The sequence below is a fragment of the Cicer arietinum genome, chromosome 3 (genome assembly GCF_000331145.2).
Source record: "Cicer arietinum cultivar CDC Frontier isolate Library 1 chromosome 3, Cicar.CDCFrontier_v2.0, whole genome shotgun sequence".
Classification (NCBI taxonomy): domain Eukaryota; kingdom Viridiplantae; phylum Streptophyta; class Magnoliopsida; order Fabales; family Fabaceae; genus Cicer; species Cicer arietinum.
Window position 1 is genome coordinate 44,538,583 of NC_021162.2, and position 9,318 is coordinate 44,547,900.

The following is a 9,318-nucleotide window of genomic DNA, read 5'->3' on the forward strand; positions in this document are numbered from 1 at the left end:
AGAGCAGAGTCATATATATATATATCCCTGATGCTCATATTGCTATATATGAGGAGGAACATGTTGTGGTACACGAGGAGGAGGAGAATACTGTTGTACATGAGGAGCATATGCAAGAGGGAACTATACAGCAGGAGGGCCTTGTACAACAGGAGGGACGTGTACAACAGGAGAGTGAACTGGCATCGTATCCTAGAGGATCATATGATATGTCTGTCCTTACACGATATCGACATCATGTGTTTGGAAGACTGTGGTTTGGTCAAATAAGTTAAATTAATTATTATTTTTGTTATATATTTAATTTTAATATCATATATTTTATTTGTATGCATGAGCGACCAATGCTGAAAATAATTGCTCATGGAATTAAATTACAACAATTTACTCCACAAGTTCTCCCGTGAATTATAGAGACGTGGGTGAATTTGTTTGGATTAGCCTCACTACAACGGGGCAGTCTGAAGCTGATTGACAACAACTTGATTTCTTCATTTGTGGAATGATTACACTTATAGACCTCGTCATTTGACATGTCATTAGGTGAAATGACGATTACTTTGGATGATATGGTCAATATGTTAGGCATTCATATTTAGGGCGAGTTCTACAGTCCACCATCCTATCTAGATAATGACATGTAATTTTATCACAACTTTATTCTGGGTGTCTCCTGAAGAGATATGGGAGGAATCCAAAAAAACAAGGGGTGCGCACTACAAATTAGATTGGTTGAAAGAGATCTTCAAAATACTCTGTGTAGTAGAGCGATTTGATTGTGCTATTAGAGCGTATTTGCTGAATCTAGTAGGGAGTACTATTTTTGCGAATAAAAGTCATACGTTAATTAATGCGAAATATCTTCCCTTATTCAGATATTTGGAAGGTACAAGTAGATATACCTAGGGTAATGTTGCACTTGTAGTCCTTTATACTACCTCTCTGATGCTAGTTGTTATGACACCAAACAGTTAGATGGATGCATGTATTAAATATTTTATATTATTATTAATTGTTATGATTTATAATTTTTATGATTTATATTTTATTTTTAATTTTCTTGTTTATAATTAATTTATTTATTTTTATTTGCAATAATGTTGGATATACGAATATTTTCCACATGTTTGTAAAACAGGTGATCAGAGTGCTAATGTTGAGTGCATTTTTAGAATTAATAGATGGAGTTATAAACAAAGCAACCACAAATCCCTGAGTACATACATAGGATAGATGCGCTGACACTTCCTGGTATCATATGGAGACCGTGGGAGAATCATAGGGATGTTATTCCCTTTGATGATATAATGTTATGCACTGGTCACCTCCGACTATGCAATGACATATTTTCTTGAGAGGTGTCTGAGACAATTTGGATACATCCAACATATTCCACCAGAACCACCTCTAGTTCTTTATAGATTATCTAATGTAGATGTCAATGGATGTGATATTTGAGCCCTATCACCGAAATGCATTACAAGATTTGTCTAGCTACATATCTATCTGAGTGTTAGGATGGATATTTGGAATGGTTCTATAGGGTATCTCATTCACTTTTAGTGTGAGCAGTTGGTATACCCCAAGTTCTAGATTTTAATATCCCACCACTGCAGAAGCTTCTTATTTTTATCGTGTTATCATACATTTGTTAATATTGTTATATATTATTATATTGAATATGCATTGGATTTATTTTACTCTGACTGATTATGTCTTGAGAACGATTATTCAACTTCGTTTGTTACCCTTATGGTTGCTACACACTACGTGTGTGGATAGATAATGAGATTATCGTAGATAAAGAAATCGCTAACGAGGAAGATATTTATTAATTGACATGTCGCCAATGCAATAGTTACTTTTTGTAAGTTATCGACATGTTAGTCGACCAATAAATTTGGGATTGTATGAGACAGTTCTAACTTGTGTGACAATTTTGGGGTTGAACTCTTTTAAATTTGTGATTTCAACATGTTATGAAATTGTGATCTTCCTCTGAATAAATATGTTTTATTTATGGACCAATTTTACTCGTACTTTTATTATATTTTTGTTTTATAATAATTTTATGGTAGATCTTTTCTTATTAAATTAATTTTGACTTATAAAATAATAATAACGTAGATGATATTACGCAAGGATAAAAGAGTGAACAAGGATAAATTTAAGTTTATTTTGGATTGCATTTGGAAAAAAGCTTTCCTCTTGGAAGGTCAACTCTCTCTTTTGTAGGAAGAATTACTCCGGTTCAGTCTTCTTTAGACCTCAGTATGTGAAAAAACAAAGAGAACCTACATAAATTTTATCTAGGTAAGTACGCTAGACCATCGTAAGTGTCACCTTGTCTCATGTGAGAAGATTTTCAATCTTAAAAGATAAGGGAGGGCTTGAATTTCATTGTCTGAAAGCTTTAAACTAGGCTTACATTTATAAATTTTGTTGGCAACTCACTTCTTGCAATGATATATTTTGGGTTCAGGTTACTCGACCGGGCCACATATAATTATGGTAACCTTGCTATTCCGCAAATGCACTCCATACAATCGTCTTCGAGTGTGAAGAATGCAATATGAAAAGTATGGCATGATGTCAATAATTCCATATCTTGGATCATTTATGATGGAACTAAAGTTAAATTTTGAAAATATAATTGGCTTCCTGGTGTTGCCCCTCCTAAAGTTCTTACCTCAAGAGATCCATCAATCCCAATCTGGGTTTCTTATAGCTCACTATGCAACTAATAGAACCTAGAGTTGAACAACTATTGAAATTTTTTGTGCGACGATATATTTGTAAATATTGTTAATATTCAACCTCCTTCTAGAAATATTTATTTCACGAATTGAATAGTGGACAATTTTCTATTAGGAATTCTTATAAAAAAAATAGTGAGTGAAATCAAAATAGTGATGATCGTGACCTTATTTTCACCAAGAATCGTTAATTGGACGGGCTCGTCCAAGATTTGTGCTCACCTTTGCAAATTTGTTCATTGTACCATTTTTTAACTAAATTTTAAGAACAACATCGATGTATGCCTCATGATTCCAATTGTACCTGGTGTCAAAAAGCTCCTGAAACTCTCATGCATGTTCTTAGAGACTACGAGGATGCTAATGCTTTTTAGGATAGTTTTATCAAAAAAGACATTTGACAAAAATTATTCGCTTAGGTACTCATGATTGAATTATGTGGAACCTAACATATGGGAATATAGGCAACATTACTTGGAATTGGTCTATCTTTTTTGTCGTTGTGATTTAGGCCTTATGAAAAGATAGAAAAAGTAGGTCGACTATTTTTCTGTACTTACAGGGATCACTCTAATCCCATTCCTTAAATGCATTATTGATGAAATCAAGAATCTTATCAGATTTATGACTTGGGAAACAAGTGTGCTCTTGTCAACCGTGAAGCCAATAAATATGTTGATTTTATTGTTTGTTTTAGGACATAATCGATCATTCTATTTGAATATGTTAGAGCTTTCATGTTCTCATTGTGATTTATTGGTTACTATAGGACTTCTTGTAGTCCCCTCTTAATTTACTATATGACTTCTTTTATCTAATATTTTGTTTTTATTTTTGTTTTTTTATTTAATTTCTGCTAAATGTTTGATGAACAGAGGATGTTGAGATATTGACTTTTTCAAAGTTATTGGCTCAAATGTTTGACTTAACAAAGTTGACTTTTAATCAGATCATTGATTAATCGAAGTGTTTACTTGAAGCGTTGACCCAACGATCAATCGGTTTGCTAGAATTATCAAACGTACAATCATCAAAGTGAGCTTGTAGTATAAGGTTCAGTAAAGTCACGTTGAAAACGAGTTTAACAAAGTTTGTTCTAGCTAGTGGAAGAAGCATATATGGATTGAAATATCACTCCTTTATATATTGAATGTTTAAATTTTTATTTAAAAAACTGAATCAATCTTCAGCAAAGATTATATAAAAATATATGTCCACTAATGATCAGTGTCTACAAATTTAATTTCTACAATGCCTTTCTGCATATAGTCCATAATAAAGTTATGTTTAATATCTACATGGTTTGTCCTCGAATGTGAAATAGGATTTTTGGTGAAACAAATAGTGCCTTTCTGAACAAATAGTGTTGCAACTAGTACCTGAAATATAATCTACTTCTGTTGTAGAATGAGCAATTGTTCCTTGTATTTTTCTTGGAAAAGAGATCAAATTCTCACCAAAGAAAGTGAAACTTCCACTAGTGTTCTTTCTTTCTGTAACAACCCTCTCACTATGTTAGGAATATTTATAAGATGTAAGTTTTAGAATTTTTAAAATTTTATTAATTGTTAATGTTTTATTTTTAGTAATATTCAATTAGGAGCAAGGGTATAAAAGGGAAGTAGTATCATTAACAAGTCCAATTGACAAAGGTAGAGCTTGCGACCTTTACTTCTCTCACTCTTCCTCCTTCTTTCATGTGTTTTAACCCATTTTCCACCTACATTTTCTTTCATTTTCCAAAACACACATTCTCAAAACATTCGAAAAATCCCAATACTAGTTACTTTTCATCTTCTATTCTAAAACCTCCATTCTTTCTTCTCTCCCAAATCCTCCAAGTAGAGTGTATAAGGCTGAACATGAGTTTCCATTCATCCATATTAAGTTCTTTAAGAATTTATTTTGTATATTTGGTTTGATTAATGTATACACCTTCTAAGCTTTGAGGAATTTGAATTCTAAAGACAAATCTAAGCTCTCCCATCATACTCATCTCAAATTCATTTTGAATTAATTGAGAAAACTGTTGACACAACTTAACATTAATAGAAGAAAAAAATTATATCTTCAACATATACTTGAATAATGAGAAGGTCATCATTAGTTGATTTTCTAAATAAAGTAATGTCTATCTGGCCTCTTTCAAAATCATTTTCAAACCAAAATTGCTTAGTCTATCATACCAAGCTCTTGGAGATTGTTTAAAACCATGTAAATATTTTTTCAATTTAAAGACATGGTATGGAGATTCATTATCTTCAAATCCAAGAGGTTGTCTAACATAAACTTCTTAATTTATATAACCATATAGAAATACACTTTTCACATTCATTTGATATAAAATAATCTTATTAAAAGTTGTAACCTTGCCACAAGGGAAAAGATTTTTGTGTCATCAATGCCTTCTTTCTTACTATATAGCTTTGAGCTACAAATATAGCTTTGTTTCTTAGCCCTTCACCTTTTTCATTCAACTTTTTTTTTTGTTTTTGAAAATCCACCTATTCCATTAGATTTATTTTCTTTGGGTTTGGGCACCATACATCATTCCTCTTGAACTGATTTAGTTCTTCTTACATAGCCACTATAAATCAATCATCTAATAAGGATTCATTTGTTGATGTAGGTTCAATTTCATAAATGAGTCCAAACATTGATGTTTCTTTGAAAGCTGACACGATCTTTAGGGGATTATATTAGAGTATTTGGCTATGATGATTTGTATTTCCATCCAAGTTTGAGTTCCTGTTGGCCTTGATTGGTAGATGATTCATCATTATTTGTTTATATGTGGTCATAATCATTTTCACGGTCTTCAAATGGAAACTTTACTACTTCGTCTAATCATTCTAGTTCCTTCGAAATTTATAAATATGCAAAATCTTCATCTAGTCTTGACTTAAAACTTGACATGGATTGATTCTTCAACAATTAGAGTCTTTTACTGTATATTCAATAGGCTTTAGACCTTTCAAAGTATCCCAAAAAGACACACTTTTGAGATCGTGAATCAAACTTGCCAAAATTGTATTTAGTATTTAGAATATAACATGTACAACCAAATCGATGAAAATAAGAAATGTTGGGCTTTATTCCTTTACATAGTTAATAAGGATTATTTTTTAGAATATGTCTTGTATAGATTCTACTATGAATATAACATGTCGTACATACTTCTTCGCCCAAAAAGTGATTTGCAACATTTAGTTCACGAATCATGGTGCGTGCCATTTCTTGAAGAGATTTGTTTTTTTTTTCTACAACACCATTTTGTAGGATTGTTCTAGGTGAAGAAAAATTATGTAAAATAACATTCTCTTCATAGAAGTTTTCAAATGGTTTGCTTTCAAATTCATAACCATTATCATTAGAAATTGTTGTGATACAAAAATCTTTTTCATTTTGCACTTGTTTGTAGAAAATAGTGAAGACTTTATGAATCATCCTTGTGATTACGAAATTTTACCCATGTTTATCTGGAATAGTCATCAATAATAACAAGTCCATAATTTTTACCACCTATAGAGGTTTTCCTTACAAGATCGAATAAATCCATGTGCAAAAGGTCATGTGGTCTATGAGTGAAAATAACATTCTTTCAAGCATAAAATGATTTTATTTGTTTCCCTTGCCGACATGCTTCACAAAGAACACCTGATATATATTTTTGATTTGGAAGTCCTCTAAATAATTGAGTCTGTTCAACTTTGAGATTAATCTCAAGTTTGCATGTCACAATCTTTTGTGTCAAATCCGTTGTTTTTCATTCACTAACATGAGACACATTACTTCTTATTTTTCTAAAACTGATGAATTTATTTTATAATGTTATTTTTCCTCTAACTAGTAAATAGTATAGATCCATCTGTTTGACTAATTTTCTTATTGGATTTTTGATTGAATACAACATCATAAACACTGTCATTTAATTGACTTATGCTCAGTATCTTGTGCATTAGTCCTTTCACAAGTAGAACATTTTTAGTAGAGGGTAATAAACCATTACTTTTTGCACCAATGCCTTTGATCTTATCGTTATGATTTCCTCCAAATCCTATATATCCCCATTCCTTGAGTGTCAGATCTTGGAACATATACTTTTCTCTCGTCATATGTTGTGAGCATCCATTGTCCAGTTACCACGATTTCTATTTTAACTTTATTGCTAAAGATATCTTCAATGTAAATTATTTTGTGCTTAGGTACCCACATCTAGTTGATTCCTGATATGTTAGTTTGGAAAGACGTCTTTTCTTTCCATGTTTTCAACATAGGATAAGTTCTTTTGTCATGACCTTTCTTAAAGCAATAGGAAAAAATAGTTTAACTTGTGTTATGTTTAGAATCTTCCTCTGGGTCTTGAAAATCAATACCCCTCTTATTGTTTCTTCAAACACCATAGACGAAAGATGTTTGTCTGCTTTTGTCTATGACATTTGCAAGAAAATGTTGGAAAGGTTTTTCATACTTAACAAAATTACTAACATTTACCTATGAGGATTTTGGAATAATATCCTTTAGAGTATGGTTTTCCTTTATTATGGTTTCATAATTTTTCTCAAGGTATTCTAAGGTGGGCTTTTATGAGGTTTTTGAATTTTGAGAAAATATTGTGATTTTTTTTTTAAATTTTCATTTAACATGATTAAAAGTTCACTACGAGAAAAGTTAGATAATACCTCAATTTCTTCATTAACAAATTCACTGTTAGAGTTAGAGTGAACATCTGCCATAAGAGCCATGTTTAATTGCTCTTCATCTTCATCAAAAGATTCGTCAAAGTCAACCAATAAAGCCCTTAGGCTTTTCTTCTTTCCTCTCAAAGCTTCCCTTTTCAAGCTTAGGGCAGTATAATTTGAAGTGTCCTGACTCTTTGCATTCATAACAGATGATATGTTTCTTCTCCAATTTTTATTTTATTTCTTTGCTATCTCTGGGTTGTCTGAATTCTTTTATGGGAAAAGATTTTTTTCATGTCATTCAACATGCGCTGGATTTTCATTTACATGAAGGAAAATTCTTAATCATCCGAGTCTTCACTCGGATCATTAAGTTCACTCTCTTCTAAATCTTCCTTAACTTGTAGAGCCTTAGAATTTTCTTTCTTTCCTTTGGACTTTAAGGCAATAGACTTTGGCTTCTTTTTTGGTTCATCATCAACTAGTTCAATCTCATGAGATATGAGTGAACTCATTAGCTTTTCTAGATAATGATTTTAGGTTTTTTAAAAAACTCTCACATGAGAATATTACATAGGTATGCACTCATAATATAAATGAATTTTTCAGTAACTACATAATTTGTCAAGGTTGTTGTATGTATATTTGTAGTTTGTGTTCTTGTATATTAATCACATGCCTTTATAAACAAAACTTCAAGACAATTAGGATTCCTAACGGTTGCAATGATTTTCTCAAATTATGTACATAAAATATGGATCATATCAATCTTCAGAAATCTTAACTCGCATTCAAAACTTGTCAATATTTGCCATCGCCATATTTTGATGAAAACAACATGAATACTAGAGGATGTCATTATAATTCTTTAAACAGAGGATAAGCTTAACTTTGATAAGTAGAGGATGTTGAGTTGTTGACTTCTTCATAGTTCAAGGCTCAGAGGATTGACTTGTAGATCATTGACATTAAGCAGAGAGTGTTGACTTTGGAGTTCAAACCAGGTTGTCATATTTTTATGATGTAGATGTATTATGGTGAGTTACTATAAACCAGATTCAATAGAAGTACATTGAGAGTGTGTTGATAAGAATTAGACGGATAGTAACATATATTAGAGTCATAAAGTGTTGCATTGATTTTGATGTTCTCTTTCTAAGATAGAGGATCCAACACCAAGTCTTCAAAATAATTTTGGTATCATCAAAATAATTGAGAGTCATTTTTCTTCAAACTAACCATGTTCTAACACAAGGCACATACAACGACTGGCTCTTGGGACACTTCTTGAAAAAATCGCACATGAATGAAACAAATCACATCCAAAATTGTCGGCAAAAAGTGCTAGCTATGTTTTGATAATGTGGTATAAAGTTATAGACAACACATATAAATATATTGTTTTATACCAAAAAAGGTTTCCTAACATATAAATAATCTACGAAAATTATAGCCTTATTGTATAGCCAATGTTTATGAAATATGGTCAAACCCAATTGATAAAATTGTGGTATGCAACATTCAAAAGAGCTGTGTCCTCTTTGAGTGTCCTCAACAACGGTTTTGTTGGATTATTGGGTAAAAGTAAAAATGTGGCCTTAGAGAATAGGCAATGGCCACTTATACCAAACTTTGTAAACTATTGCCAAATGGTTGTCTGTACTTTGGACCATGGGTTTTTTCGGTTTAAACCACACTTTGTAATTGTTGCCTAAACTCAAAAGTGTTGTAGTGAGCTATTGTTTTTCATCCTGTGTTAGACATAGTTATACCATGGCTAAACCAGAAGTTAATAATGGCTAACAAAATGTTAACACAATGAGAATAAGTATGACTAACAAGTAAATGTGACAAACATTTTGCAATGATTTTCCCCTACA